The 24,242-nt window shown below is 41.8% G+C and overlaps 1 protein-coding gene across 5 annotated transcripts in view; it reads right to left on the reverse strand.

Annotated features, from left to right (window-relative positions):
• Positions 1-24,242, reverse strand: part of SLC38A4 (solute carrier family 38 member 4) — a 67,994-nt gene that overhangs the window by 41,121 nt on the left and 2,631 nt on the right. The window contains exons 2-4 of one of the 5 annotated variants that reach the window (XM_019492858.2): positions 12,031-12,114; positions 8,938-9,052; positions 4,375-4,541 (exon numbers count right to left, since the gene is read on the reverse strand). The exons of 2 other annotated variants lie outside the window; for them this stretch is intronic. The gene's annotated coding sequence lies outside the window, so the exon portion shown is untranslated. The remainder of the gene's footprint in view (positions 1-4,374; positions 4,542-8,937; positions 9,053-12,030; positions 12,115-24,242) is intronic. 2 more of the 5 variants (XM_059726039.1, XM_019492862.2) reach the window with 2 other exon arrangements.

Raw genomic sequence — 24,242 nt, forward strand, 5'->3', positions numbered from 1 at the left:
GAGAATGGCTCAAACTGGTTTAAGATAAACCTGGTTGAATGTAGTATCAGACTTAACTGATTTGGGTCAAACTGGTTTATGGAAATTCTGTCCCAGACCCCTTCCTGTTTAAGTTAAACCAGAGTTTCTCAGCATCCTAGCATGCTTTTCAGCCCTGGGTTGGGCTGTGCTTCTACTCCAGACAGCAGCGCTGGCCCCCACTGCGCTCTAGCCAGAGCAGGGGCATTGGCATGGGTGGACGCAGGCCTGGGAGCAGGGAGGGGGTTTATGTTCCCGATGTGGGGACCGCAGCCAGGGTCTGCCTGGCCAGAGTATAGCAGCCCCTGTCAGGTTTCCTCCCCCCCTCCCTTGCTGGTCAAGCTGGGCAGGGGTAGCTAGCCCCGCCTTCCACAGCCTGAAGCAAACAGGGATTTAATCTCTCCCTCCGTCCCCTATCCCACTGGCAGCTGGGGTCTTTCTGGCCAGGGCAGAGAGCCCGTTTCAGGCATTCTCTCACTCCCCACTCGAGCGGCAGGAGCGGGAGTGTGGCCAGAGCCAGCTGGCATGGCCCTGCCATCCACTTGCCTCACCCATGGCTGGGGCTGTGGAGCTGAGCGAGACTGGCCTGTGGATGCTGCTGAGGGTAGACACAGAAGGGCCAGTCCAGGCTGGGCCATGGGGCCAGGCCCCTCTCAGTGGGCTACAGAATGGGTTGGGGCAGTGTGGGCTGCATGGCCAGATTACTCCCAGGTCCCCGTGTCCAGACCAGATGGGGCTGTCATGGAGTTGCAGCCAAAGGGGAAGGGCCCAGCAGGGCTGGCCTGGCCAGGGCCATGGGGGCAGGGCTCTTCCCAGTTGGCTGTGGCTCTGTGACAGCTGGACTTGGCAGCATGGGTGGTGGCTGGCCAGGCAGTGGGATGTCCGGGTTGGCTTGGGGGCAGCAGTAGGCCCTGAGCCCAGCAGCCGTGTGCTGCATCTGGCACCACACTCCCCTTTCTGCACAGCACTCGGCGATTGCAGCCATACCACAAGCTGCACATTGGCCAGGGCTGGTGGGGTTGTTCTCCCTCCCTTGCCTCCCACTGGGCTCAAGCTTCCTGTCTGTGTACCCAGAGCGGTGCAGCAGGGGCAGGGGTGGCAGCAGCAGCAGCTGGAGGTGACAGAGGCAGAACAGCCCCGCCAGCCCCAGCCAGTGTGTAGCTTTTGGTACAACTGCAGCTGCTGGATGCTGCACAGGACAGCGGGTGCAGCGACAGCTGCTAGGCTCCAGGCCTGCTGGCACCTCTAAGCCAGCCTGGGCAGCCCTCTGCCCTGCCGGCTGCCACCCGTGCCACCGAGCCCAGCTGTCATAGAGCCGCAGCTGGCTGGGAAAGGCCCTGCCCCTGAGGCCTGGCCTGGGCTGGCTGCAGCTCCATGACAGCCCCACCCAGCCTGGGTGTGGGGAGTCAGGTGCAATCTGTTCTTGCGGCTCCCCTGGCCCAAGCCCGAGCTGCAGCCCAATGGGAAGTGGCCAACCCCTGCGGCCCAGCCTGGGTTGGCCCCCTTGTGTCTGCCCTCAACAGTGTTCACAGGCTAGCCCAGCTCAGCCCCACAGCCCCAGTTGCAACTGCGGCCCCGGGTCGATGGAATGGCCATGCCGGCCGGCTCTGGTGAGGCCCCCTGCCACATGAGCAGGGGGGAAAGCCGGGCAGACCCCAGCTGGGGTCCTCACGCCTGTGCACGAGAGGGAAGACAGGAGTTTAATCCCCCCCACTCTCCTTTGCCTGAGGTGCTGTCTAGGGGATAAGCCTGGTAAGGGCTGCTTTCCTCCTCCAGACCCACCTTAGATGGGGTCCTTACAGGTCAGCTTCCCTCCAGCCTTGTGGCTATGGAGGAAAGAAAGGGAGGACTGTTTTAGAGCCCCCCGGCTTCTAGCCTGAGCCACTGCAGGCACGTGACTTCATTTCTGGAATCAAAAGTGAATGTCTAGTCATTTGCAAATCAGTTCAATCTATGCACATTAGACTAACCTGCAAAGATTGAATCAATTCAGGCTTGGGCTTTTTGAAAGTCTGTCCCTAGCCCGGATGATTTATCCTTACTTAAGAAATCTGCTTTTCATATATAGGAACAATTTCAGACCTATGCCTGTATGGTTACAATTCTCATATATACGTATCTCACATATATACATATGAGAATTATAACCATACAGGCAGTTCTAAAATTGTTCCTATATATGAAAAGCAGATTTCTGAATTCTTAAATTTTTTTGTTTGCCAACAGAGCTTTGACAGTTTGCTTGCCATTTTAAGTGAGGCTACAGATGACAAAATACTTTGCTCATGAAGCTACAATCTCCCTCCATTATAATGAATGATGGTGCCCCAAGTTCTAAAGATTTATTATTGCCTGATTCTCCAGGCAGAACTTAAAAGGATTTAGAATATATTTTCATAAATACAAAATATACAGGTGAAATATAAAGTACAACTAGATACAAAACATGTTTTTGCTTATTGTTTGAATGCTGTCAGAAATGGACATAAACAAGTTCTCTAGAGTTTTACCCCAGGCCTTTTTGTTGTTCCACACCCTGAAATAATAAAGGCTAGGTCAGAGAAGCCAATTTTTGATATCAACTATTAAAAAGATTTTTTTTGACAATACTCTCAAGAACTTCCTGTGCCATTAGGATTATTATTGGCTACAACCCTGGGTCTGAGAAACATGCAGATCCACCTGTGGATTCTCACCGCAAGCTTGTAGCTATTATTTGTATTCTAAAAGTGTCCACATGTGTTTGATGCTTAACAAATAAGAAAGAATGTGCTGTCCCCGCTCTCTACTAAAAAGGAGAAAACAAACATAGCCACAGGGTAGGGGAACAGTGATCCAGTTGAGTAGGCAACTGGTGACTGATCATATCCAAATAATGCAATGAATTAGTGGCTTAATGTATATATATAAAATAGGATTATTGGGATATGATATATAGGTGACTAGACCTGTGCCATACTTGTACATATAATAGGTCCTTTGACTCTCTAACTACTTTGAGTTTCTGATCACTGTTTTATTCATTACATCACATAACAAGAGAACCCACCTTGAAGAGACTTAATTTCATGTTAGTATAATATGTACGCCCCCAAAGCTAACATGAAGTAGTGATTTCTGTGTTGAAAGGAAAAGACTATTCCATAAACACCTTTCTGTGTAGGTTTTCTTGATGGTGAGTAGTACAGAAACCCAGAGACCCTACAGTGCCATCCATAGGTGTTGTTTCTGAACGCCAAGGTGCTACTTCTTTGCAGCAAAGGATGGTGTCCCCTTTTCATGTAACATGCACCCTTGTCCATGTGGAGCCTGCTCTGCTGACTGCTAGAAAGGGGATGAAACCAACCTTCTGTATTTTCTTGCCTGCCCTCATTCACTATGATTTTTCAAAGGCCGTTACTTGGAGCAATGCTTATGCTTGCTGAATGCCAAGATTGCAATACTGCCTGTCCCATGTTCTGTATCCCACATCATTTTTTAGGCTGGCTACAATTTAGTCCTGCTTAGCCATTCTTTTAGACGAGGAAGAGTCTACATTGGCATGTTCAAATAAACCAGATGAGATCTAAATGAGTCAGTGAAAACCATCAGAATTTCTTGTCATTAGCAAACTGTACCACAGAGTAATTCTTCTGTTTATACTGATTTAGCAATCTGAAAATGTATCTCAACACACACATTATTGAGTAACATTAGCATTGTCATTATTTAAGCTATGATAATAAATTTGGTTCTTTAAAAACCCACCCTGAAATGCCTCGCAATGGTGACAGTTTACTTCGTTTCCATGTTTACTAATATTAACAAGCAGAAAGAAATAGTAATGGAGCTTGATTCTCATTAACATAATGACCCATTTCTAATATTCTGGCACTAGAAAAGGACATTATTGTGCATGAAAATCAAGCCCATGATCCTTACAATCTAGAAGGATGGTTCAGAAGTCTAGAACACAGGTTCAATTGCTTGTTCTGCCATCCATACTACTCAGTTAGGTCCAGATCAACAAGATAATTTATGTGACTAAAGCAGTACTTAGGCAGCATTTGGGCACTTAAGTCCAAGACCACAACTCTCAAAACCTCTGTCTGAGCCCTAGATGCCTCAGATTTCACCAGGAAAATTCCCAAAAGGTGCCTAATGTTCAGCTTGCACTCCATTGGGGAAGGGTTATGCAACTCAGTGCCTTTCTCATGCCCAATGTGTTGAGGATCCTTAAACTTAAGCCTTTCCTTACCGTAGTCATCTTAGGATCCCAACCCTATGGACAATGCTAAAACACACCAAAGGAACTGGGCAGCATGTAAAAAACATTTTCATTCAATAGCATGATTGGAAAAGAAGGGAGTTGTACACCTGTGTTATATAATAGTATGAAGTGGTCAGTACACTTGTCCTGGAAGTGGAATTCTTGGGCTCAACATCTTCCTCAGCCTTGTGGGATTCAAATATACATCTTTTGCTTCTTTGGAGCGCTGTAACTGCTAAGTGAGATTCCAGTCATTCCTCACCATCCTCTTGCTCTAGAGATGGGGAGCAAGACTATTTAGTCAAGTGATGGGGTCATGCAAGGATCTAAGATAGATTGGTTGTTAATTAATTTACAAGTTAATTAACAACTTTAAAAAAAACAAGCAATACAGAAAATGTAGCTTAAAGTACTGGTGCTTAACTTACAACCTGCAGGCCGGATGTCATTTGGCCTATGGAACTCCTCATGGGTCTGGATGATTGGCAGTGGAAGAGTAGTGGCAGGATCAACTGCTGTGGCCACAAGAGCCAAGCCAATTGACACTGTCACTACATGCTTGCTGCTGAAGTTCCAGACCTTTGGGAAGTCCCATGGGGCCAGATGACATAGCTCTGTGCACCAGCACAATCTAGTGTGCAGGGCTGGTTTGCTGCTGGATTTGGTGTGCAGAATCAGGCTGTCTGCAGCTGGATCCAATGTGCAGCACTGGATGGGGCCAGGCCCATGTGCTGGATCACGCCCAGGGACCAGCCCTATGCCATTTGTCTGGCCCATAGGACTGGGTAAGTTGAGTAGGATTGGTCTAAAGTAAAATATTCTGTTTTGTTTCTTATTTAAGTTTTTAAAATTTCAGCTTGGGAAATGTTATTCTTCCCCCCATCAATTTCATGTATTTATATGTTATGGTGTTCCCTATCCCCCATGGTGGCTTTACATAATGCTTTATCAGCTTTCAGAGAAATAACAGACAACCAGATGACTTACAACAATGATTCATATTATTGTTATTCCTCATTATTATTGTTGCCATGTGAGATGATGGTGGATGTGCATTTTTCCCCTTTAAAAAGAAAAATCTGGCTTACGTTGTAAGTCTTTAAATTGTGTTTATTATACTAATGAAATCATGTTTATTACACTTGTGTTTTTATAGCCCTTTGGTTAACTTGTAAAAAACATGTTTTTGCTCTCAACTAATTATGAACATGCAGGTTTGCCAGACCTGATCAAACTACTGATTCTCCAACTTCAATAACTTATCCTGACAGTGGCCAATATTTGATGTTTCAGCATATATCTACATTGCTCTTAACCTCAAATACCTCATCTAATTCTAGGAGGTCCTACATGAGAAGAATGTTCCTTTCTGATTTATAAACCTGAAATATGAGCTTTTATTTTACTATGTTCCTCCATTTTATTTTACTATGTTCTTTCTGCAGTGCAGTCCAATCTTTGGAGTGGGAATTGTCACTTATTATGCTTCTATAGTAATTAGGGCAATGATATCTCAGCCATATTTCCCTATGGGCTATACTGCAATAAAAATGTAATAGTAACATGTAACTAATAATAATAGTAGTATTTTATATTGTTACAAAAACACTGAATTTATATAGAATGGCTGATCTGTACTGGATTTCTGATTCCCACTGAAACTACAACTTGAGTGCAGACAAGGTTCCTTGGGTGAATTTGATATCAACACGGCTACAACCTAAACCCCTGCAACTTGAGTGCATGCATTTTCCCCAGGTTTTTTTTCAATTAATAAAAAAAAATTCACAGAAATACCATATGTACTTGTATCCAAAATGAGATTTTCTTCCCCATTTAACACAGGAGGGAAAAAAAGCCTCATCTTGTATCTGAGTCCCAGAGCTGGGATCAAGGGGGCTGGAGGCAGTTCCTGAGGTGGAGAAGCAGAGGAGACCATGTGCTGCAAGGGGGAAGGAGAGCAGGAGAGACTGCGCAGCACAGGGTAGGAAGCATGGTGGGGTGGGGGGGAGAGAACAGGGGACACTATGTGGTGCAGAGTGCAGTGAGCAGGAGGAAGACCGAGGGCCGCGGGAGATTGTGTAGTCAGGGGAGCTGCTATTGCTCCAGTTATGGCTCTGTCTCTGACCTGACCAGGGGCTATAGCAGGAGCTGGAGTTGTCACAGGATAAGTGGTGCCAGGGGGGCAAGTTGCCAGGGGCACAGGCATGTTGGGGGTGGGGAGGTGGCAGGAAGAACAGGCACAGAAGAAGACAGAAATTGGGAGGAGGCAAATAGCAGGGAGAGAGGCAGCAGAGAGGCAGGTAGTGGGGAAGGGGCAAAGGGTGGGAGTCAGGCTATTTGCCCCTGCTATTGCTTTCCCTGCTGCATGCACCCCTGCTGCTGCTTTCTTTGTTGCAGTGGTGGTGGGGGTGGGGTACACATTTAAGATAACGCTTTCATAATTAGATTCTATACATGGAAAAGTGTAACAAACTTAGAATTTTCCATGTATTGAATCTAAGTATTCAGGAGACATCTTAAATTCAAAGTCATTTTGGATTTGGGTAAATACGATAATTGGACTGAAAATCCAGTCTGTTCTTCATACTGCTGCTTCCTATGTTATCTCAAAACCAGTAATCAAGGATGATAGAATTGTAAAGTATTTGGAACACGATGGGATTTTTGCCTTAGACATGCCAACAGCTGACTCTGGTCTAAAAAAGAGTACAAGTTTACTGTCTTGTTATGTGATTAATTTACTGCTGACACTGTTATAGATGCAAATAGATTATACAGAAGATCCTGTACTTGTAATTCATTAATTATGGTTACTATATTAGGTTAAATGAAATAACTGGATTCAAATGTTCTTAAATAGGATTAAATCTGTTGGGTTGGCTTCTTCAATCTGTCTGCTTGGTTAGATCTCTTGATCCCATGCCACCAGACCCTGTATACTTTTTAACTGCTGAGGATCAACTTTAAATTATGGGATCTTACGAGGGCCCCTCAATAACCTGACACCTGTATTAGACAAGGCACAGGATGGTGACAGTTCCTTGCTTTGCTTTCTCTGTCTTTGCACTACTGGAAGATTCATGTGTGCAAGGGGAATTTTTTTTGCCATTTGTTCCTAGCCAGTTTGCATCCACCCTGTACTAACTGGGCAATGCAAGGAGGGTTTAGTTGATGAGAAGATTCACCTGACTATATCTGGATTAAACAGACAGGATCAAAGACATTTTTCAATGCATCCATCCCTGATATAGAGGGAAAAACCCTACCACAAATGTTTAAACTGGTTTATGCCTAGCTTAAGTGCACAACCTATACCCCTTAATATGTAAACTGTTTTATCTCATACACAATAATATAAAATGATGTACTAATCATTCTGAATGAAATATGATCTAGTCAAGATGTTATTTTAAATGGAAACAGTTGTCTTTTGTGAATATGAATATCACTCTCATACAGGTTTTAAAGTTTTAGAAAATTATATTAAGAATGTTTCTTAATGACTATTATAAAAGCATCACTTAAAACAATTAAATCAATTAGTTCAATAAAATTTTTCAACTTAACAACAATATTTTGGCACAATGACTGATTAAGTTGACTGCTTTTCTAATTAATGAAAGATTGGTTCCTTCCAGCAATTACACTCTGATTAGTCCACAGCAAGCAAATTTTCCATTACTGAGCCCCCACTGCTATCAAAAGTTTTTTATTGTTTGTTTTTTATTCCCTCCTTAATCCTAAAAGCAAAACAAAACAATGTCTCCTAGTCTCCAAAACTCCTGAGAGAAAGCTGATTTTGGAATTTCAGTAATGCTCTTACTTCCCGGACACATGCAAATCTACTCTGATCCAAGAAGCAATATTTTAGCCAGCAGGAAATCTTCTCAATCAGACATATATATTTTGGCATTTCCAGCTGTATTATTTTGCTCTGCAATGCTTCCTCTAATCTTCTGTAATCGTAGTATCATAGAATCATAGGTCACGTCCGCACATGATATGGACATTGGTTCCCTGGGGACAACTAGCTGTGGTGCATCTTGTGCCGTTGCTAGTTGTCCTTGGGGAACGCTTGTGCCACACGTGCTCTGACTCACAGCAAGTTACCCTGAGGGCAGTAGGGGAGGCTTGGGCCAGCACTGGGCTGGCCCCAGCAGCCTTACCTGGGTCCTGGGGCTGTAGCAGTGATGATTCTGCCACACGGAGCCTGGCTGGCAGCTGCAGTGCAGCTCTGGGCAGCCCAGCTCTGCTTTTGAGCAGTGCGTGCTGCCCGTGAGTGCACTGCTCCATTTTTTTTCTCTGTGGGTTTTTTGACCACTGGATATTCAGGGGTCAACAAAACCCTCTGTGCTGCTCCCTTTGCCGTGCAGAGAACAACTGAACGTGCAGTATGTGGCACCGCAGCCACATACCTCATGGCCACGCTTGTCTGGACGCAGCCATAGAGAAGGGTTGAAAGGGACCTACAGAGGTGATCTAGTCCAACCCTCTGCCTGAGGCAGGATCACCCCTATCCAAACCATTTTATACAAATCCATTATCTAAACTCTTAGTAATTTTAGTAGAGGACACAGATTAGTGGGCCCTTGTAGCTAGTATGTACTGTATTCAGTTCTCAGGTTGTGATGGGTGATCACTGATATACTCTTAGTTTAGGCTATCACCTTGGTTAAGGCACTGAATGGAATTTCTTCTGTCATCATCCAATGTCTTGCTCAGTTCTTGCTCTTTGTCTTAACTTCAAGAGTTACACTACTGAGTGTATGTTGATCAGTAGCTCTGTTAGGATGAAAACACAGGGTGATTACTGCCAAGTGGTATTCATTATGATAACGTCTTCAGTGTTTTTGTTTCACTTGGCCTTGGGAAGACATCACACTAGGGTTCTGTTTTAGAGTGGATGTTCTTCTTACAAGGGGAATTTCCTGTTAGACCACATACTTCCTTTTCTATAGGTTCCACTATCCAGAGTAAAGGCATGAGAAAAAAATAATCATTTGGCACAAAATGCTCCTTAACAGCACATAGAATTTTGTTATTTTCCAATTAGTAGGCTTTCTTCAAGGTGAGATACTATTGGGCTGTACGTAATCATACCACCCTACACAAACAGAACCATTAGACATCAGAAGCCAAGAACACATGGAAAATTATAAACTGTACTGTATGAAAGACCTTTCTGGATTGGAAAAATACAAAAAGGCTATGAAAATATTCATAAACATAAAAAAGAAATCTTCATCCAAATGTTTAAAACTTTTAATCTTTCTGAAGTGGGTTATTGAAAACAACAACAACAACAAAACAGCCATTTTCCACACTGGTAAAAATGTCACTGAATGGAAAAACCAACAAGCAATGATTTCTAAGGTACCATATATTTAAAAATTAAATCCCATTTTTAAAAATTATTTCTGAGACAACTGGCAGAAGATTTTAAAGAAGGCACCAGGCATACTGCAGCAAAAGTTAAGATCCCAATCTTTAATCCTTACTCATGCTTCTGAATAACCAACTACAGATGGAATAGGACTTCATATGTGAAGTCATGTGTGGCTCTAGCCCATTAGCTTAACATGTCTGTTTATGGTTTAACTGGGTCATCGTTAATTTAAATGCCTATTTTCTTATACCCATATTCCAGTTTATTCAATATAACATCAACTTAATTGCCTATTCAGTTCAATCCTTCCAATCATTCTGCAAAGTACAATTTGGAGTAAGATCTGAAACCAAGATTTGGAGTAGTTAATGAACTTCCACTTTTTCTGCATGCTGTGCTTGCACACTGTTATTGTTTATTATATTATTGGGTAATTTTGTGAAAATATTGGTTAGCAATATTGTAAACCTGAAAAACACAATTCACAGGTTATGGCCATGACCCTTGAAAAAACCTGAGAAAATAACCTTATTATGAGATCTACCTTGCAATAGATGTTTGTTTAACTGGAAATCTATAAGAGCAGCTGCCCCTTGCAATGGTACATATTTGCTTCTGAATCCTTCCTCTAAGGCACTATTTAAACATGTTGATGCACTGAACTGAAAATTTTTTCCTTCCATTCCTTCAGGGTTGACAAAACAAGACTCAGGAAATAAATGTATTACTGCAAGGAGCATTACATGGTAAGTGAGATAAATGTTACTTTCTGTATTATTACTTAATAAGAATGTGGGGAACATGTAAGTTCTTGTAGAGATCCATGGTTTGATTATATGATTCAGTCAGATTTCTGTTATCAATTATATTTGTGTTTATGTGGACTCACCTCGTCCATGTTGGGTTTAATAGTAATAAATCTGTCACTACAGTTTCACTAAAGTGATGTCAAATTTACTTCAAATGGCATTGGTGCCCTATGCTGTGCACATGTTGCCCTCCCTTTGATCAGAAGTAGCATAGTCACACCCACTCCAGCTTGGGCTAACTAGTTCTGTCATTTAACAGTGCAAGTTAGCCCACCCCTGTCTACACTGCTTCTGCCTGTGGGGTACTACGGCATGCACAAGGGCTCCAGTACTGGGCACAGTAAGTCTGCAATAAAGATATGGCCTAATATGGCAAAAGGAAGAAATGGTTGTAGAAAGACCATTGATTCAAGCCAGGTCTAGATCTGAAAATGTGTTTCCTGTTTCTAAACCCATGGGGTCCAAGATCAGGTGATCCTGCAAATAAGTTTCGAAGATGGCCTGGGTTTTTACATGATAGCTATCTGGACTAACTATTGATTCATTTCACCTAAATTATTGAATAGCAACTGGCAATAGTGATAGTAATAGTATGGCAATAGTGATTTTTAGTCACTACTGTACTGGGCTAGGTTCAGTGTTATGATTTATGCCTCTTGAGTCAGTGGCACTTTATGTGCCCTCTCTGGGATCTGTTTTAGCCATTCTCCTGGCAACCTCTGGAGGGGAATCCCTTTAGTCTATCAACCATGCTCCTTAATTGGCTGATGTGTTTCCTCATGTAAGCACCACAAGGCAGTCCCTCTTTCTCAGGGCTGAAGTCACACCTACTGCAACAATTTCAGTTCCAAAAGCAAGAAACCAGGCATGACAAAAAGCAATAGACAAAAGGGGTTGTATTAATGGAGTACAGCTCACATGAATTTTCACAGGTACTATTCAATTTTTGGTTAATTCTTTTTGCCTGGTCCCTTGCTTGTATAACATACATGTAAGCCACGTGGACTCCATTGAGGTTGTCTGAGTAAGGAAAGGAGGTCTGCCCTAATTGAATAATGTTAATAAATACTCCAATAACAAAAAGGTCTACTCAGCTGAAATGATGTTTTCCAAGAAGAAATTCATAAAGTGAATCTAGTACTTCAGAGAAAAGGAGGCTGTGTTATTCTACTGAAAATGAAGTTGAAATGGAAGGCAAGTCTTGTTCCATTATTTGCTTTGTATCTCTGTCTGCACAGAGACACTAAGGCAGTAAACTGCCAAGTAAAACCCTGGGCCCAATTTTTAAGTTCTTATTCAGTATAAACTGCTGTTATCAGTAGGAGTTCTGCCTTACACAGGTGCACTGATTCTACCCTTTATCTTTTAGTAAAAAAATCATGGTTCTGTGGCTGCTAGCAGTTTTCTTCCTCCCTACTGTTTCATTAATCAGAACTTCACACATGAATTTGTTTAAAAGCACCAGTGTGAAATACTATCTCACAAATGAACTTGTGGTGGGGCTGGGAAAAGTAATTTCCTGATGCTCGCTGAACCTCTGGACACATATTTTCGGAGGAATTTACCTTGTCTTGTTAACTTATTAAATTACTCTTCTCCTGCTCTGCAATTCCTTTGACATTCATTTCTGAAATAAGAAATTTTCATTTCTAAAGAAAAAAAAGGAAAAAAGATGAAACTAAAAAGAGAAATCAGAAAGCCTGAAGCATGGCAAAGCTCATGTTATTTAGCAGTTACCTAAGGTTCAGGATTTGCTTGTTTTTTCATCAATATTTTGAAAAATACAGACCATCTCCCATACTTGTAAAAAGCATATACTTAAAACCAAGATTACCAGTAAACATATGCCTTAGAGAGTTTCACAAGAAAGTGAATCTATTCATGCTGTGCTAAAGTAGTCACTATGTTCGTCCATTGTGGGATGTAGCATGCATTTTAAATCAGTGCTCCCAAGCCAGTTGAAAGGTAGAGGAGACATGCTCTATTGTTTCAAGATCCCATCGAGATATTTCTGATCTAATCCTACTGGACTCCAAGATGAACATGAGTCGTCAGTGTGACAAAGTCATCAGAAAAGCTAACTGCACTTTATCATGCATCAGCAGATGCATGACAAACAGAACCAAGGAGGTGATACTTCCCCTCTATCAGGCACTGGTCAGACCGCAGTTGGAATACTGCGTCCAGTTTAGGGCACCACACTTCAAGAGGGATGTGGATAACCTGGAGAGGGTCCAGGGAAGGGCCACTTGTATGTTTAAGGGCTTGCAGGCCAAGCCCTACGAGGAGAGACTAGGGCACCTGGACCTCTTCAGCCTCCGCAAGAGGAAGTTGAGAGGTGACCTTGTGGCTGCCTATAAATTCATCATGGGGGTGCAGAAGGGAATTGTTGAGGCTCTACTCACCAAGGCATCCCTGGGGGTCACAAGAAATAATGGCCATAAGCTAGCAGAGAGCAGATTTAGACTGGACATTAGGAAGAACTTCTTCACAATTAGAGTGGCCAAAATCTGGAATGGGCTCCCAAGGGAGGTAGTACTCTCCCCTACCCTGGGGGTCTTCAAGAGGAGGTTAGATAGGCATCTGACTGGGGTTATGTGAACCCAGCACTCTTTCCTGCCTATGCAGGGGGTCAGACTCAATGATCTATTGAGGTCCCTTCTGGCCCTAACATCTATGAATCAGGACTCCCCACTACAAAACTCAACCATGATGCATGATGTATTTTCTAGTCCCGATATATAAAAACTGTGCAATGATATTTTTTTACTTAGCAGTGGTGGTGTGACCATTAGTTAGTGCCTGCACTGTCTTTACGTAAATTGCTGTGTAAATGCTGTTGCTATGAAATATTTTTCTTTAAACAAATCAGTTCTAATTACTTCCTGGCTTTCCCCAAACTCCACCCCCTTTACTTTGGATGCGATTTTAGCATCCGATATCTTAGAAGCAGCTAGATGCTAATGTTTCTTAAGATTTGAAAGGTGACATTTCAGACATGGAATGGCAACTGAGGTTGTGGTCCCCTTTTCAGTAGGATGGTCTGCAAGCAAGTGGTCTGTTGCAATAGCTAAACCTTTGGAGAGTGGCTGTGATCTGTAGGACCTTTTCTCATGTGCAGGCCTATCATAGTAATCCACATCTTTGTCACCTCAGAGCTAGATGCTGGAATGCCCTCCACATGGGGATGCCCTGATGGAAAGCAGGGAAGCCTCAGCTGTTGCTGTATGTAACTGGTCATCCTCTGCAAGTGGGTGAAGGGTTGTCTCAGCATGTTGCCTTGCTACGTCATTCTCCATGCTGGTTGTTTGCCTGCTTGTCAGTGGCTATGACCTTTAGAGCCTGTTATGTTTTAAGATCCACTTACCTGAAGGATTATCTGTGTCCTGTCTCAGGGATTAAGATGGTTGTCCTCATTGATGCTACTCTGTGGAACTACCAACAGTGTTTTCAGCTGAAGACCCTTGCAGATGAATGTCAGTTCTTTTGCCAGTTTTCCCAAATCCCATCGTTTCCCCAAATTTGGCAAGCTTTACAGCAGAGTGATAGGCATGTTTATTTACATCCACTGTTAATTAACCATTCTGGAAAATCTGCTGATTAGGGGTAAAATCCTGGCACCCCTGAAGTCAGTGTCAGAAATCCCACTGATTTCAACGAGGCCAGCATTTTGTATCATTAAACTGATTTTCATGGAGGGAGACATTTTTTATATTAGTGTTCATACCTGTCATAGTACTTATATTCTGTGACCACAGTGCCACAGGAATACTTGTAGTAACAAAACAGTTTTTTTAGGACTGTTGTTCTAGAAGAACTTTACGGCGCATTGACTATTCAAATACAAATAACCCCCAAACTAACCCTTGATGAAAACATGAATATGGGGACTTATTAGAAAAATTACTAATTACCAACCCTTCACTGTGATAGCTCTTTTGGACAGTGTACATTCTACTGTATAAATCATTCTCCAAGGACCGGTGGTACAATAGACTACAATTCATTATCATCTTTGTTTAGAGCAATTTACTATTTAGATGGTATTTCCTATTATTTCTATAAGGCTGCAAATGCTGTCCCTGAATAATCACAGAAGTATTGTAAAGCTGTTTGAAAAAACCTATAGTCTTAAAACATAAAGTTGCAGTACACATTTTATCTAATATGGTATGTTGTTTCTGCTTTTTCTGTAGCCCATTGATACATCTTGCAAAGTTAGATATGCTGACATCAAATGGGGTTGAAGAGGCTGACCAAAGTAATCAATATTATACTGTGCCGATATTGTAACATGCTGACCCCAACACGACAACGGCAGGCTACCCCAGACACATTTGGAGTTCACTAAAATTCCACTTAAATAGAGGGCTTCAATCTGCTGCATGTTCAAATCTAAATGCTATGTATGACGTACAATGTAAATCAGGGCGAAATCTGACATTTTATTTTATCTTTTTCTTCCTGATGCCAGGAGTAATTACACAGAAAACAGCTCCCCTCCCCACCACCATCTTTACCAGTTAATATGGGCATATAGAGTGATTTATTTGATTGTCTCTCCCTCCCCCTTCTTTCTGGCTTCTGGGAAGAAGGTGTTTGCTTAGCTTCACACGTTTGTGCAGGAGGAACAGCGTGGTGATCGGTGCTCCACTCTCTCTGAATATCCATCAGGCCCTAGCCTAGGAATAGTTCCAGTCAAATATATGCTGTACCAACTCTTGTGAAAGCCCCAGTGCTAAAATAAGGTATCCTCAGACCTTACAGATAGAGGCAACTGGAAAATTATGGATATTTTCTCTAGAAATATTTTACTGTTTGTCAAAAACTAAAAACCTAAGACCTTAAATGTAGTAAAAATGTATCTTTTTAGTTTTTGTGGAAGTTATGAAATTTTGATTTTCTAGCAAAATTCACCTTTTGAAGTGATCAGACATTTCCTAAAAATTGTTTTTAGTCAGAAAGCCAATTTTATGCTCAGGCAAAATGTTTTAAAGGAATGGTCAGTCCTACTTACAAGCTAATATGTGAGAGTGATGAAAGAAACATACTAAACATAAGAAAATTATTTACACTTTTCTGAAGCTAAGGATTAGAAAAATAGATATTTCAAAAAAAGAAATGTCTTCAATTACTCTTATTAATGCCCTGCTTTATTACATGTTATCCTGCTCAAGTATTCATAAACAATATACTTTTAGGTTTATGAGTTAAATTTCTGGTGCCATTTAGTTAAACTGAGTAACTAAACATGGGCGTGATTCTTATTACAAAGAGGTCCCTTTAAAACATGTTGACAGTATAAAGGGGATGTAAACTGAATATAAACATAATTTATGCCTGGCTGAAGGGAAATTAAAATTGAAACCTAAATAGTGAAAAACATAAAAAATATTTTACTAAATGGAAAATGCTATCTATCATCAAGGCGATGTTCTGCCCATTTCAGTAAAGCAAACAGGCAAGCAGACTCATTTTTGAGTCACAAAATCTCAAGAAATGATTGCAACTATGACCATCACGCCTTTTTGGTAACCACAAAATCCCTTTCATGAATTCCTCTTCATATGGTACACATCCATATTTTTATATATATAAATCATATGTATGCAAAAAAGTTAAAAAATGTCTTGGTTTGGTTTTGAACTGTCATCTTGTCTTTCAACTTAAACCTTCTAGGTCAAGTTTCAGAATTAAAACAAGTATTTGTGATAGAAATGCTGACATAACCTTGCTTAGAGCAGTGCTAACAGCGATTGTTACAAAGTCTATTTACTCTGGTACAGTATTAAATAAGATATGTGAACTCACCATAGCAACCCCTGCATCACATAGCAGATATGCTGCTTCTAAGATACGGTGAATCTTTCTGAAGAAATACACATGAATGCTAGATAAACATCTATCAATTTCAAATTGTGTTTTAAAAATATTTTGCTATACAGATTAACAAAACAAAATGCAAGTTGTTTCTATTTAATTTATCAATTTGTTCCAGACCTTTGACTGATGGTGCCTCATCTTCATTGCCTGCAACATGTAAACTTGGATATCTCCTTAACATCCTTTGGGGCAAAAATTATTGCAAAAAATTATTAGGTTCTTTGTAATGCTCTTGTCCCCTTTATTTTTTCTCTCTAGTCTTCATGGGAGCCCAAGTGATCCTCCTAAAGGCCTCTTTACTTCTGAAACACTTTGATTCTACCAAGACTCTGACAAACCAGCCATTTTATGGACTTTCATAAGGAAAAATTATTTCAAAGGAACTACTCATGTGAGTAAAGTTAAGCATGAGAGTAAGTTTTTGCAGAGGACCGTGCTTTTAATTCTGTGGCTATTTGCTTTTTATTTTCCCCACTTACCTCTTCTAATTTTTATATTGCATTGTACCTTGCATGGTACTGTAGGCTCCTTTTAATTGTCTTGACTTGGTTTTCTATTTTTCACCCCCCAAAATATTGTGTACAGTGCCTTTTAACTACAGTTTTTTCTTCTTTTTTGTTACAGGGAGTTTCAATCACTCTGAAGCAGTCTTCAGCATTAATTTAATTTTCTTACATTTTATGAGGCCAGGTTTTCAACATACTGCAGACACCATATTATATCTTTAAAAAGACTTTTACTAATCAAGTACCAACAACTTCAACTGGACCAAATTCTTGACAGATTTCCCATTTACAGACATCAATGTAAAATCACTTGTGCTCACTATTTTTCTGCCACGCTTAAAGCTCGTTCTGCTCTTTATCATGTTCAAGATGTGACTGTTTTAGGTATGGGTTCCCATGCCTCACCCAAATAATATCCCTGATACCAACCCATCCTTACACCTTCCACCCCAGTAGGTCCATGGGAGAATAGGGTGCCTAAATCTGTTTTGATACAATCATAGTATCAGGGCAAGGCATTTCAATCTCTATTTCCTGATCTCTCCTGGTTATAGGAAAAAAATCACTCTGTCACACAGCCACGTAAGACTGCCAAGAAAATGCTCTATTGAGCCAGCTTGCATTGATCATTTGAAGAATTATTTGACTTGTCACTGACAACTGCATTTTGCCATTACTGCTGTACTTAACAGTGACAAAAGATGATATTGGGCAGTCTTTCTCAAACACGAGCACTAGCTTTATCTGGGTACATAACATGGGATATGATCAGTGGCATAAAACTGACTGTCTAGCACCTGTATATTAAGCATAATCCTTAATTGCCAATATTTTCTTTCTATAAATTCCTTCTACAAAATAACCACAAAACAACTGGACCTTACCATGTACCGTATGCATCAGCCAAAAAAATGTATCCTTGCTAAAGCCCTAAACCATTACTGGCTTAATCATCAATTTCTATTATTTGTTAAGCTCCAACAGTAGCTCAGTGCTCCATGGGGAAGATCAACACTCCTCTATAATAATCCTGCACCTCATTATAGCAGTGGTTCTCAATCTTTCTAAACTCAAGACACTTGTTGTTAGACTCAAGACACCCCTCCCTTGGAAAATGCCAGCTTTTAGCTTTCACCATAAATGCCACATGCCTCCTGAGGCTGGGGGGGCACAGCGACCGCCTGCAGGTGGCAATGGCGGTGGTGGTGGCAGGCGGGGGGTGGCGAGTGCCGACTGGCGATCAATGACCACCCACTGATGCTGCCAGCAGCGATCGGCAACCATCTGCAGGTGCCGCTGGCGGTGTGGTGGGAGGGAGGGGTGGTGAGTGGTGACTGCCCACAGGCGCCGTTGGCAGTGGCCAATCTCAGGGGGTGCACATGCACCCACGTGCACCCCCTACATGTCACCAATGGCTTTGACAAGTTTTTTTTATTACAGAAAAACAACAGAGGAAGTCTTATGTTGCAAAGAATTCAGAAAGACCACAATGGGTCAGAATGTCTTTGACACCATGGATTCCCCTTTGAAATCTCTGGGTGTATCTTGTGAATCCTGTATAGGTGTTTGCACACCTAACAGTACTAATATTGCATGCACTCTCAACAGGACATGCAAGGGCATGCATCCAAGGGCACCATCATACTCTGGTTGAGAATCACTATGCTAGTGCTTTTCCTCCACACCTGCCATGCAAGGTTGTGATTTGAGAAGAATATTAAACATGCATATACTATTTACAAAGGGACTTAGGTCTGGTGATGTTCAGTGCCACCACACCCTAAATTTTAAGTATCGAGCCAGGGAATGGAATTGACAGGCCTGAGTTATGTGACTGAGTTCCCCATATGGTACGTGGGGAGACTTACAAACTACAGAATGGAATTAACGACAGGCCAATAAGGAACACTGAAGACAGGAGTGTATTTGAAATCCTGCCTACATCTAGACATTAGGCACCTATTATTAGCATGGGACAGCTCCTAATCCCCTTTTACTTTTGATTTAATCTCTACTGATAACACTTGTGGACTGATATTTATGGTTATACATTTCTTCCTGTTTTCTTTGCTTTAAAAATACAGTATAGGAGAGTGAATACATATTTTGAAACTAGTTTCAAAGTAAAAACCTAAGTACAGTTACTTCCTACAGCACAAAACACAACAAAGGAGGCATTCTAGTTTTGGGCCATTTGTCAGACATTTTTAAACTGGATATCACTGAGAGGTTTAAAGATTGGTAGCCAAGACTTGGAGGTCTTGTTGTAAGTGGCTGGGTTGACTAGGCCCCTATTATGAAGATGCCCCTTATTATCAAGATGGTGGTAGTACCAGTACCATCTGCCATTTTTAAAAATAGCACTGGTTACTGTATTTACCCAGGAAATGGGAGACCAAAGTTCAATGCCTCCCTCAGCCTTAGGGCAGGTGCTGGCATCCTTTTCAAACCACAGATCTCATCCAGGAGGGGGGAAGGGAAGGGGTAGGGGGTGGAGAGATGCCTTCCCTGTGCCCATGCCAAAGCCAGACAGCTGCGGGGTGTGCCTGCACTGCTGCCACTTCTCACAGCCTCCCGCTTCTCAGCTGGGGCACAGATGCAGCTTCCAGCAAGTGAGGAGCTGTGCCAGGGCAGCTGAACTTGCATCCACACTGCTGCTGCTTTATGCCATAGCTGGGAGGCAGGGAGGGGAAATGGGGAGAGAGAAGGAGCAGCAGTGTGGACCTGATGCAGCTTCCAGCTGTTCAGCCCTGGCGCGCTCCCCTCAGGCTGGAAGCTGCAACTGCGCCCCAACGGGGGGATGGGATGGGGAGCGGGCATTGGGAGAAACAACAGTAGCCTGGGAGCAGCTCTCAGCTGTCTGGCCCCAGTGCCCACACTGCAGCCATGGGGAGCTTAGGGGAAGAAGAGAAGAAGCAGCAGCAGTAAGGGTGAAGATGAGTTGCCTGGTCCCAGCGCAGCTCTTTGCTGCTTAGCCCTGGTGGCTGCACAGGGATAGGCAAGACCCTGGAGCCCTGCAATGGCTCTGTGGGCCATATGTTGTTGAGGAGGATCCTTGCATTAGGGGATTCAAACCCACATCTCCCTCTTCCTAGGAAAGTGCCCTAAGCATGAGGCAATAGGCTAGGCTTGGATGGGGACACTCTTCTCCTGCTGCTGAAGCTGAGCTACTGGACAGCCAAGAGAGCAAGATTTCCAGGAAGAAAAATGAAATTGAGAGAGTGTGCCAGAGTGAGTGCATGAATATATTTCCTGTCATTCTTTTAATGAACTTTATATTCTTGTCTGCCCCATATTCCAGTTTACCTGTTAAAATGGCCCCTCTCAATCTTCATTAGCCAACAGGTGGGAGCTTGGGAGTCCCTCCAGCTGAGGAGAGTACACTTAAGTCTGGTCTCCCACTTTGAGGGTGAGAGCTCTAACTACTACGCAGTTATATAAACTGTGGGCATCCCTACAGCTGGACTTTGCCCCTCTGGAATTGTAGCCACAGAAATGTTGAGTTTGTAGATCACAAAAGGGCTTAAGTGGGAGACGTGCTGAGATGCTCAGTCCTGCCAAAAGGACAGCTGTTCCAGGTGTTCACAATAGTAGATTTCTAGGCACCCAGGGAATTTTCTGGGGAAAATTTGGATGCCTACAATCTTTCAGATCCTTAAGGGGTTAGTTTTCTAGACTGTACTCTTGGGCTTACATGCCTAAATTCTACCTGAGTTGAACTGAATGTTTTAGTCCTTTGGGGGAATCTAAGCACCAAGGAAGCCAGTGAATTAGCCATGCTCACACACCAACTCCATGACAAACACCTGTCAAACAGGTCCTTTGCCCTCAAGAGATAAGTAACTCCTAAGCAGATGGGCTGACCACGACCAAGATATTATTTTTAGCCATTCAGTCAACAATAGCAGCTCAACAGTAGATCACAGAATCACAGGAAAGTAGGGCTAAAAGGGACCTCATGCGGTCATCTAGTTCAGCCCCCTGCTCAAGGCAGGATGATCCCTAACTAAACCATTCTCACCAAGCATCTGTCTAAACTGTTCTTGAAAATTTCCAGGGATGGAGATTCCACAACTTCTCTAGGTAGCTTGTGCCAGTGCTTAACCTCCCTCATAGTCAGAAAGTTCTGCCTAATTTCCAACCTAAATTTTCTCTGCTGCAGTTTGGGACCATTGTTCATAGTCCTGTCCCCACCACAGATAAAAGTCTATTTCTATCCCGTTTACAATTGCCTTTCACATACTTGGAGACTATTACCAAATCCTCCCTCAGCCTTCTTTTCTCTAGACTAAATAACCCCAGTCTTTCACCCTTTCCTCTTAAATCAAGCTTCCCAAGCCTCTAATCGTATTTGTCACTTTGCTGGATTTTTTTTCCAATCTGTCCACATGTTGCTTCAAGTGTAGAGTCTCAAAACTGGAATCTCTCTATATATATTACTAGAGGAGGATGCCATCTGTGTTAGGACCATGATATGACATGACAGGCATTCAATATTAAACCAGCCCAGAATCATTATGTTCAAAGAGGTTACAGTAATCCCGAACCATAAACCTGTGCAGTCCCAGTACCAGGTCTGGGTGGTAAGTATGAGAAAATCAGAACCTACCACAGCTATTCTCAGCATAACTATAATTTCGGATGCCCAAAGTATGGTACAATAAATTGTAGTAAGAACGTAACCCCTTAATATTTAGAAACAAAACAAGGAGTGACAATAAATACAAAATGGAATGAGTAAATGCCATGTTTTCCAGTTCAAGAAGTATAAAAACAAAAATATTCATCTGAGAAGAAATATTTGTGTAACATCAATTTACAAAAAATAAAAAAATTAATAATAATAGACATAAAAAGGAAAATCTATTTTTTCTAAAATGTTTGCTTGTTTCAGACTGATCCATTTTATTTCAATAATCAGACAATGACCTATAAATAATATATTAAATAAATATATTTTTCATGCACGAATGAAAAAAAGTCCTGAGATACATTACAAAAACTGCTGAACTACTAAAATGTCAACTGAAAATGCTTTTGTTCTTGCCTGGGAAAAATGTAAAATCAAGAAACTATTGTATACTAGCTACAAAGATGCTTAGAAACAACATAAAATCCCATAGAAATTAATAAATAAACCAAACCAAGGTCACTGGGCTTCCAGTTAATATACCCAGGTTTACAGCTCTGCAATATTAATTAAAACACAGATCCTTATTAACAGTTTATAGCCTGCAATTTTTAGTATTCCTCAAAAGACTGTAAATGAGGAATGCACCTTGTTGAAAAAGGATGGTCTTTATTAAGCTGACAGATAAAATTGGCTCATATCAAGTAACTTATTCCTTGAGGATTCTGCCTCTGTCAATACTTGGTGGGGTAAAGAAAGACACAGCAGTAATAAAAAAGTGTCACTGGATAGTCTGTCCTTACAAACTCAGTTATTATTTGACAATATGTGTTAAATGAGATAGTTTTGGCTCAAGATGACACTGTCATCAAGCAGCTGAAATGTTCATCTTTGTACATACATTATTCTCTTTTAATTATTGCTGCAGAAAGGAGATAGAGTTTTCCCTTCAAAACACATAGCCAAATTATGACAGTTCATTCTTAATATTCACCAAGGTTTCAAGCAACATGCATCAGGGCTGAACTTGCAGTCACTACAGTGAGAAGAATAATGCCAAGGAATATATTTTTGATTCTTTATGAACAATTAAATCTTATTTTCACTTTATTGATGTTGTCCTTTTTTATAAGAAATTTGTTATTTACTCTGCAGTTAACTTGGAAGGAGTACAAGAAGAAATACTGATCAAGGAAGTATATCCGTTTTTAATGGAAGTGCTTCTTTTTTCAAAGTTTGTTCTAGTGTAGAACATCTGGGTAAGAAAATATTCTATGGTAATAAGTTTTTACTCAAGGTCTCAGTCCTGCAAAGATTTATAAACATGCTTAACATTTGAACCAAAAATCCATCCACGCCTACTGACTGGGCAAGCATTATGAAGATATGCTGATTTCTGTAGCTATGTCCAACAGCTTTTGATGCCCCAGCCCCAAACTAAGTAGGATTTTATTATGAGTCAACTGGGAGCAACCTTCCGCACAAACCCAGAACATGGCGCAAACTCTGGCATTCACATCTGCCCCTGCATCCCAAGCTTTGAACTCCAAAGGACTTTTGTTTTAGGTTTTGACAGGCATAGATATAAGCTATGTCCATGAGAAACATGAATAATATTAATACACCTGTCCAAAGTAAAATAAAATAGCCATAAGAGTTATTCAACACAACAATTCACTTAAGACCCTAAGTAAGCCTCACTTTTACAAGGAGTAATACCTTAACTTGTAAGTCTTCTCATAGCCTTGAGTTAACTATTGGTTCAATAAACTACTTATGCTATCCAATACTAGGTACATGAAATATAGTTCAAACTGGTTTTAAAACCAGTGCATACAGGTTTTGAGGATTTGTCAAAATATAAAGTCCTTAAACATGATTTTGGTGAGTTTATAGATCGAACACGATGTTGGTCATGACTGCAGCTCTAAGCCTTTTGGAGGGACCAGATATAAATCTAAAAAATAAAATAAATGAAAATGTAATCCAGTCAATAAAGACCAGACCAAATAATGTTCAGCACTGTGACAACTAATTCTGATTAAACTCTAGTTCTAACATAGTTTTTGCCCTAGCAATTTGGGGAAAGGAGCATGCATATCTTTCTACATGGTTATTCATATTATAGAGGCTAGTCTTAGCTGGGGCCACTGGGACCTATTATGTACAAATACAGGCAACCCCCACTTAGCGTTCTTAATTGGTTCCCGAAAAACTGATCATTAAGAGGAATAGCGTTAAGTGAAACTAATTACCTCCCTGCTGCCAGCTGTACGATGCCCATGGGCGTTATAATGAAACTCACTGAGTGCTAAGTGGAATCGGGTATCAATGTAAAATGAGCGTTATAGCAAAATAGTGCTAAGCGAAATAGCGTTAAGCGGGGGTTGCCTGTAATGATAATAACTAGAGGTGCACTGATACATCGGTTTGATATCGGATCCGTACTGATATGAAGAAAATTGTCTATACTGGATATCAGCCCTGTGGGGCCGATAATTTGGCCTATAAATGCCTGTGCTGTGCACAGCCACACTGCAGCACGGAGCAGAGCCAGCAGCATGGAGAGCTGCCTCCAGCTGGTAAGTTGAAAGGGGAGGGAGGAGGGAAGGGATATGGAGGGGTAGATCAACGCCCGCCCTGGTGAGGGAGGAGGCAGGGTGGAGGCAGCTCCTGCCACGTTTTGCACCCTGGGAGGGTGGGGGTTGGGGGGGGCTTGTATCCCCAAATCTGCGTGGGGTGGGCAGGGCTGCAGCTG

The sequence above is a fragment of the Alligator mississippiensis genome, chromosome 4, assembly GCF_030867095.1.
Source record: "Alligator mississippiensis isolate rAllMis1 chromosome 4, rAllMis1, whole genome shotgun sequence".
Classification (NCBI taxonomy): domain Eukaryota; kingdom Metazoa; phylum Chordata; order Crocodylia; family Alligatoridae; genus Alligator; species Alligator mississippiensis.